Source organism: Lolium perenne, chromosome 6 (assembly GCF_019359855.2).
Source record: "Lolium perenne isolate Kyuss_39 chromosome 6, Kyuss_2.0, whole genome shotgun sequence".
NCBI lineage: Eukaryota > Viridiplantae > Streptophyta > Magnoliopsida > Poales > Poaceae > Lolium > Lolium perenne.
Genome location: NC_067249.2, coordinates 130,341,332 through 130,350,240, shown reverse-complemented (window position 1 = coordinate 130,350,240; position 8,909 = coordinate 130,341,332).

The window sequence follows — 8,909 nt, the reverse complement described above, 5'->3', positions numbered from 1 at the left end:
TCAATCTCATAAGAGAAAATTATTAATTGTTGTTACATGCTTATGCATAAAAGAGGAGTCCATTATCTGTTGTCTATGTTGTCCCTATATGGATGTCTAAGTTGAGAATAATCAATAGCGAGAAATCCAATGCGAGCTTTCTCCTTATACCTTTGTACAGGCGGCATAGAGGTACCCCTTTGTGACACTTGGTCAAAACATGTGCATTGCGATGATCCGATAGTCCAAGCTAATTAGGACAAGGTGCGGGCACTATTAGTATACTATGCATGAGGCTTGCAACTTGTAAGATATAATTTACATGATACATATGCTTTATTACTACCGTTGACAAAATTGTTTCATGTTTTCAAAATCAAAACTCTAGCACAAATATAGCAATCGATGCTTTTCCTCTATGGAGGACCATTCTTTTACTTTCATTGTTGAGTCAGTTCACCTATTTCTCTCCACCTCAAGAAGCAAACACTTGTGTGAACTGTGCATTGATTCCTACATACTTGCATATTGCACTTATTATATTACTCTATGATGACAATATCCATGAGATATACATGTTACAAGTTGAAAGCAACCGCTGAAACTTCATCTTCCTTTGTATTGCTTCAATGCTTTTACTATGAATTATTGCTTTATGAGTTAACTCTTATGCAAGACTTATTGATGCTTGTCTTGAAGTGCTATTCATGAAAAGTCTTTGCTTTATGATTCACTTGTTTACTCATGTCATATACATTGTTTTGATCGCTGCATTCACTACATATGCTTTACAAATAGTATGATCAAGGTTATGATGGCATGTCACTCCAGAAATTATCTTTGTTATCGTTTTACCTGCTCGGGACGAGCAGAACTAAGCTTGGGGATGCTGATACGTCTCCGACGTGTCGATAATTTCTTGTGTTCCATGCCACATTATTGATGATATCTACATGTTTTATGCACACTTTAGGTCATATTCGTGCATTTTCTGGAACTAACCTATTAACAAGATGCCGAAGTGCCGATTCTTTGTTTTCTGCTGTTTTTGGTTTCAGAAATCCTAGTAACGAAATATTCTCGGAATTGGACGAAATCAACGCCCAGGGTCCTATTTTGCCACGAAGCTTCCAGAAGACAGAAGAGAAGACGAAGTGGGGCCACGAGGTGGCCAGACTACAGGGCGGCGCGGCCCAAGCCCTAGCCGCGCCGGCCTGTAGTGTGGGCCCCTCGTGCCGCCTCTTGACCTGCCCTTCCGCCTACTTAAAGCCTCCGTCGCGAAACCCCCAGTACCGAGAGCCACGATATGGAAAACCTTACTGAGACGCCGCCGCCGCCAATCCCATCTCGGGGGATTCAGGAGATCGCCTCCGGCACCCTGCCGGAGAGGGGATTCATCTCCCGGAGGACTCTACGCCGCCATGGTCGCCTCCGGAGTGATGTGTGAGTAGTCTACCCCTGGACTATGGGTCCATAGCAGTAGCTAGATGGTTGTCTTCTCCCCATTGTGCTTAATTGTTGGATCTTGTGAGCTGCCTAACATGATCAAGATCATCTATCTGTAATTCTATATGTTGCGTTTGTTGGGATCCGATGAATAGAGAATACTTGTTATGTTGATTATCAAAGTTATGTCTATGTGTTGTTTATGATCTTGCATGCTCTCCGTTACTAGTAGATGCTCAGGCCAAGTAGATGCTTGTAACTCCAAGAGGGAGTATTTATGCTCGATAGTGGGTTCATGTCTCCGTGAATCTGGGGAAGTGACAGAAATCTCTAAGATTATGGATGTGCTGTTGCCACTAGGGATAAAACATTGGTGCTATGTTCAAGGACGTAGTTACTGATTACATTACACGCAATACTTAATGCAATTGTCTGTTGTTAGCAACTTAATACTGGAGGGGGTTCGGATGATAACCTGAAGGTGGACTTTTTAGGCATAGATGCATGCTGGATAGCGGTCTATGTACTTTGTCGTAATGCCCAATTAAATCTCACAATACTCATCATAATATGTATGTGCATGGTCATGCCCTCTTTATTTGTCAATTGCCCAACTGTAATTTGTTCACCCAACATGCTGTTTATCTTATGGGAGAGACACCTCTAGTGAACTGTGGACCCCGGTCCAATTCTCTATACTGAAATACAATCATCGCAATCTTGTTCTCTTGTTTTTCTGCAAACAATCATCATCCACACTATACATCTAATCCTTTGTTACAGCAAGCCGGTGAGATTGACAACCTCGCTGTTTCGTTGGGGCAAAGTACTTTGGTTGTGTTGTGCAGGTTCCACGTTGGCGCCGGAATCTCTGGTGTTGCGCCGCACTACATCCTGCCGCCATCAACCTTCAACGTGCTTCTTGGCTCCTACTGGTTCGATAAACCTTGGTTTCATACTGAGGAAAACTTGCCGCTGTACGCATCACACCTTCCTCTTGGGGTTCCCAACGGACGCGTGCTGTACGCGTATCACCTCGCAACAACAATATTCCTGGGATTGCGATGAATGACATAATAGGCATCTGGACTTAAAAATCCGGGTGTTGACAATGAGGACATCTCTATGATAGATACAACCAATACTCCTACAACCACATCTCAGGTACATTCGTTACTAGGAATCCTTCCTAATATATATGAGAATATGATGCTGCCTAAATCAAATGTATTTATATTATTTAGGAATGGATCTAGCATGGACGCCAAGCATTGGATTAGGAATGTGCATGGAGATGGCAGCAGACCTGCAAGGATTCAGGATAGCGTTGCAAGCGAGGATTTCAGAACATTGAAGCCACCATAGTGAAGCAACGATGCTTGGATGAATTATACAAGTTACTCCATCATAAAATTCGTCCAAAGAGTTATTTGTGGTGCTGCGTCACCTTATTTAATGGGCCAAGCCCATGTATTTTGGGATTAGGTATTTTAGGGGATTTTAAGAGGCCATATAAGTGGAGGAAGGCCCATTTAGGGGTGTTTTTGGCCAACCCTAGCTGGTTGGACGAAAATCCCTTCACTTCCCCCATATATATCCCTCTGTAGCCGTCATTAGAACTTGGATTTTGATTAGATTAAAAGTTAGCCAATTGCTGCAACTACGTGTACTTCTTTTGAGGCCAACGCCCAGAACAAGACCGACTATTCAGAATCCCACCATTATCAATCAAGCTTCCATCTCTATTCACAATATTCTAATTGCATCTTTAGTTCTTACTTGTTCTCGATTTCAGGTAGGAATTAAGACCCTCGCTAGTCCGGCTGATCGTGCTCCCGCAAGATCAGTAACTCCCGGAGATTGTCCTAGCGATTGCATTGGCGCACGAGCTTTGCATGTCTAGTCGGATCGTCAAGCACGAACTCCACCAACAAATTGAATTATCCCCATCTCATCGAAAGATCGGCCACCTTTGCCCTATCAAGATGATGAGGACATGATTACCTCCGATTTGAAGGCATATTTTGGTGAAAAAGATGAGACTACGTTGAGGACGACTTCAATTCAAGTAAGGGAGGATGATGAGGACATCTCTATGATAGATACAACCAATACTCCTACAACCACATCTCAGGTACATTCATTACTAGGAATCCTTCCTGATATATATGAGAATATGATGCTGCCTAAATCAAATGTATTTATATTATTTAGGAATAGATCTAGCATGGACGCCAAGCATTGGATTAGGAACGTGCATGGAGATGGCAGCAGTCCTGCAATGATTCAGGATGGCGTTGCAAGCGAGGATTTCAGAACATTGAAGCCACCATAGTGAAGCAACGATGCTTGGATGAATTATACAAGTTACTCCATCATAAAATCGAATTATGACCTGACAACAGCGCCAGAAAAGTAGCTGCTTGTGACGGTAAAGCACACGTCCGTTGGGAACCCCAAGAGGAAGGTATGATGAGTACAGCAGCGAGTTTTCCCTCAGTAAGAAACCAAGGTTATCGAACCAGTAGGAGATGAAGATCACGTGAAGGTTGTTGGTGAAGGAGTGTAGTGCGGCGCAACACCAGGGATTTCGGCGCCAACGTGGAACCTGCACAACACAATCAAACTACTTTGCCCCAACTTAACAGTGAGGTTGTCAATCTCACCGGCTTGCTGAAAACAAAGGATTAAACGTATGGTGTGGAAAATTATATTTGCTGGCAGAAAACAAAAGAGAACAATGATTGCAGTAGGTTGTATTTCAGATGTAAAAGACTGGACCGGGGTCCACAGTTCACTAGTGGTGTCTCTCCAATTAGATAAATAACATGTTGGGTAAACAAATTACAGTTGGGCAATTGACAAATAGAGAGGGCATAACAATGCACATACATATCATGATGACTACTATGAGATTTACTTAGGGCATTACGACAAAGAACATAGACCACCATCCAGCATGCATCTATGCCTAAAAAGACCACCTTCGGGTTAGCATCCTCACCCCTTCCAGTATTAAGTTGCAAGCAACAGACAATTGCATTAAGTATTGTGCGTAATGTAAACAATACAAATATCCTTAGACAAAGCATTGATGTTTTATCCCTAGTGGCAACAGCACATCCACAACCTTAGGGGTTGCTATCACTCCCCCAGATTCAATGGAGGCATGAACCCACTATCTAGCATAAATACCCCCCTCTTGGAGTTACAAGTATCAACTTGGCCAGAGCCTCTACTAGCAACGGAGAGCATGCAAGATCATAAACAACATATATATGATAGATCAATAATCAACTTGACATAGTATTCCATATTCATCGGATCCCAACAAACACAACATGTAGCATTACAAATAGATGATCTTGATCATGATAGGCAGCTCACAAGATCTAAACATGATGGCATAATAGGAGAAGACAACCATCTAGCTACTGTTATGGACCCATAGTCCAAAGATGAACTACTCACGCATCAGTCCGGAGGCGGGCATGGTGATGTAGAGCCCTCCGGTGATGATTCACCTCTCCGGCAGGGTGCCAGAGGAGATCTTCTGAAGCCCCCGAGTTGGGGTTGACGGCGGCGGCGTCTCTGGAACTGTTCTCGTATTTTGGCTCTCGGTGCTAGGGTTTTCAGAGACGAAGGAATAAATAGGCGAAGTGGCAGCGTCGGGGGTGCCAGGGGGCTCCCTCACCACACGTTGGCGCGGTAGTGGGGCCCCCCGCGCCGCCCTATGGTGTGGGCCCCCTTCTGGCCTTCCTTGACTCTTCTTCGGTCTTCTGGAACACTCCGTGGAAAATAGGGCTGTGGGCTTTTGTTTCGTCCAATTCCGAGAATATTTGTAAACCAACTTTTCTGAAATCAAAAACAGCAGAAAACAGGAACTGGCACTGTGGCATCTTGTTAATAGGTTAGTCCCAGAAAATGCATAAAAACATTATAAAGTGTGAATAAAACATGTAGGTATTGTCATAAAACTAGCATGGAACATAAGAAATTATAGATACGTTGGAGACGTATCAAGCATCCCCAAGCTTAGTTCCTACTCGCCCTCGAGTAGGTAAACGATAAAAAGAATAATTTCTGAAGTGACATGCTACCAACATAATCTTGATCAATACTATTGTAAAGCATATGAGATGAATGAAGTGACTCAAAGCAATGGTCTATAGTTTGCTAACAAAAAGATAATGACTAAACAACTGAATCATATAGCAAAAACTTTTCATGAATAGTACTTTCAAGACAAGCATCAAAAAGTTTTGCATAAGAGTTAACTCATAAAGCAATAGATTCTTAATAAAAGGTTTTGAAGCAACACAAAGAAAGATTTAAGTTTTAGCAATTGCCTTCAACTTTCAACATGTATATCTCATGGATAATTGTCAACACAAAGTAATATGATGAGTGCAATAAGCAAGCATGTAAGAATCAATGCACACAGTTGACATAAGTGTTTGCTTCTAAGATAGAAAGAAGTAGGTAAACTGACTCAACATAAAGTAAAAGAAAGGCCCTTCGCAGAGGGAAGCAGGGATTAAATCATGTGCTAGAGCTTTTCAAGTTTTGAAATCATAAAGAGAGCATAAAAATAATTTTTTGAGAGGTGTTTGTTGTTGTCAACGAATGGTAGTGGGCACTCTAACCCCCTTGTCAAACAGACTTTCAAAGAGCGGCTCCCATGAAGGACGTTATCTCTACTAGCAAGGTAGATCATCCCTCTTCTCTTTTGTTTACACATGTATTTTAGTTTTATTTATAGATGACACTCCTCCCAACCTTTTGCTTTCACAAGCCATGGCTAACCGAATCCTCGGGTGCCTTCCAACATTTCACATACCATGGAGGAGTGTCTATTGCAAAATTAAGTTGCTTACTGATAAATCAGGGCAAAACATGTGAAGAGAATTATTAATGAAAGATAATTAATTGGGGCTGGGCACCCCGTTGCCAGCTCTTTTTGCAAAATTATTGGATAAGCGGATGTATATGCCACTAGTCCATTGGTGAAAGTCTGCCCAACAAGATTGAAAGATAAAACACCACATACTTCCTCATGAGCTATAAAACATTGACACAAATAAGGAGTAATAAAGTTTTGAATTGTTTAAAGGTAGCACATGAAGTATTTACTTGGAATGGCAGAAAAATACCACATAGTAGGTAGTTATGGTGGACACAAATGGCATAGGTTTTGGCTCAAGGTTTTGGATGCACGAGAAGCATTCCCTCTCAGTACAAGGCTTTGGCTAGCAAGGTTGTTTGAAGCAAACACAAGTATAAACCGGTACAGCAAAACTTACATAAGAACATATTGCAAGCATTATAAGACTCTACACTGTCTTCCTTGTTGCTCAAACACTTTTACCAGAAAATATCTAGACCTTAGAGAGACCAATCATGCAAACTAAATTTCAACAATCTCTACAGTAGTTCTCCACTAATAGGTTTAAACTACATGATGCAAGAGCTTAAACATGATCTACTTGAGAGCTCAAAACAATTGCCAAGTATCAAATTAATCAAGAAAATATACCAACTACCACATGAAGCATTTTCTGTTTCCAACCGAATAGCAATAAATGCAGCGGCTTTCATCTTTTGCCATGAACATTAAAAGTAAAACGAAGAACACCGGTGTTCAAATGAAAAAGCGGAGCGTGTCTCTCTCCCACACAAGCATGTTAGGATCCGATTTATTCAGAGAATGAAAATAACAAAAAGAAAATAAAAGCACACAGACGCTCCAAGTAAAGCACATAAGATGTGACGGAATTAAAATATAGTTTCACTAGAGGTGACTTGGGGATGCCTTGGGCATCCCCAAGCTTAGACGCTTGAGTCTTCTCGAAATATGCAGGGATGAACCACGGGGGCATCCCCAAGGTTAGACTTTTCACTCTTCTTGATCATATTATATCATCCTCCTCTCTTGATCCTTGAAAACTTCCTTCACACCAAACTCAAAGCAATCTCATTAGAGGGTTAGTGCATAATCAAAAATTCACATGTTCAGCAAGGACACAATCATTCCTAACACTTCTGGACATTACCCAAGGTTACTGAAATTTAATGGAGCAAAGAAACCCACTCAAACACAGTAAAAGAGGCAATGCGAAATAAAAGGAAGAATCTGTCAAAACAGAACAGTCCGTAAAGATGAATTTTTTTCGAGGAACTAAACATGCTCAGATGAAAAATCTTCGGTTGAATGAAAGTTGCGTACATATCTGAGGATTCCTCATGAATTTTTTCAGGATTTTTAGATTTTTCTACAGAGAGAAAAACTCAAAACCGTGACAGCTAAAAATCTGTTTCTGCGCAGAAATCCAAATCTAGTATCAACTTTCTATCAAAGACTTTACTTGGCACAACAATGCAATAAAATAAAGATACAAAGGTATTGCTAAAGTAGTAACAAGCACCTTGACTCAAATATAAAACAAAAATTGCAGAAATAAAATAATGGGTTGTCTCCCATAAGCGCTTTCCTTGCCTTTCAGCTGGGCGCAGAAAGTGAAAATCAAGTAACATCAAGAGAAGAAGCATTAACATCAGAATTTTCCTTAAAAACACAACTTGTTGCAAAAGGTATCTTAGATGCTCCATTATCTAAATTTCCCATAGTGGTACTAAGGGATTTATCAATTTTAAGCTCATAATGATTCTTTGGCTTAGGCATCTTTGGGACATACATGAACTTTTGCTCCTTACCCACATAAGCTTTCTCCTTAAACTTAAGAGAAGAAAAAGTTGAACCCAAGGTTCCCATAAAAACTTTTCTTCAAGGAACCTAATGAGGAGATTTCCAATAAACTTTATGATATGCTTCATAGCAACATCAAGAAATATTGTCAGTCAAAGGGATTTTCTTAAAGATCTCTAATTTTTCGGGCACCGTTGACTACAAGTATTATATTACTTTGTGTTGACAATTATCCATGATATATACATGTTGAAAGTTGAAAGCAATTGCTGAAACTTAAATCTTCCTTTGTGTTGCTTCAAAACCTTTTATTAAGAATCTATTGCTTTATGAGTTAACTCTTATGCAAGACTTTTTGATGCTTGTCTTGAAAGTACTATTCATGAAAAGTTTTTGCTATATGATTCAGTTGTTTAGTCATTATCTTTTTGTTAGCAAACTATAGACCATTACTTTGAGTCACTCCATTCATCTCCTATGCTTTACAATAGTATTGATCAAGATTATGTTGGTAGCATGTCACTTCAGAAATTATTCTTTTTATCGTTTACCTACTCGAGGGCGAGTAGGAACTAAGCTTGGGGATGCTAGATACGACTCCAACTTATCTATAATTTATTATGTTCCATGCTAGTTTTATGACAATACCTGCATGTTTTATTCACACTTTATAATGTTTTTATGCATTTTCTGGGACTAACCTATTAACAAGGTGCCACAGTGCCAGTTCCTGTTTTCTGTTGTTTTTGATTTCAGAAAAGTTGGTTTACAAATATTC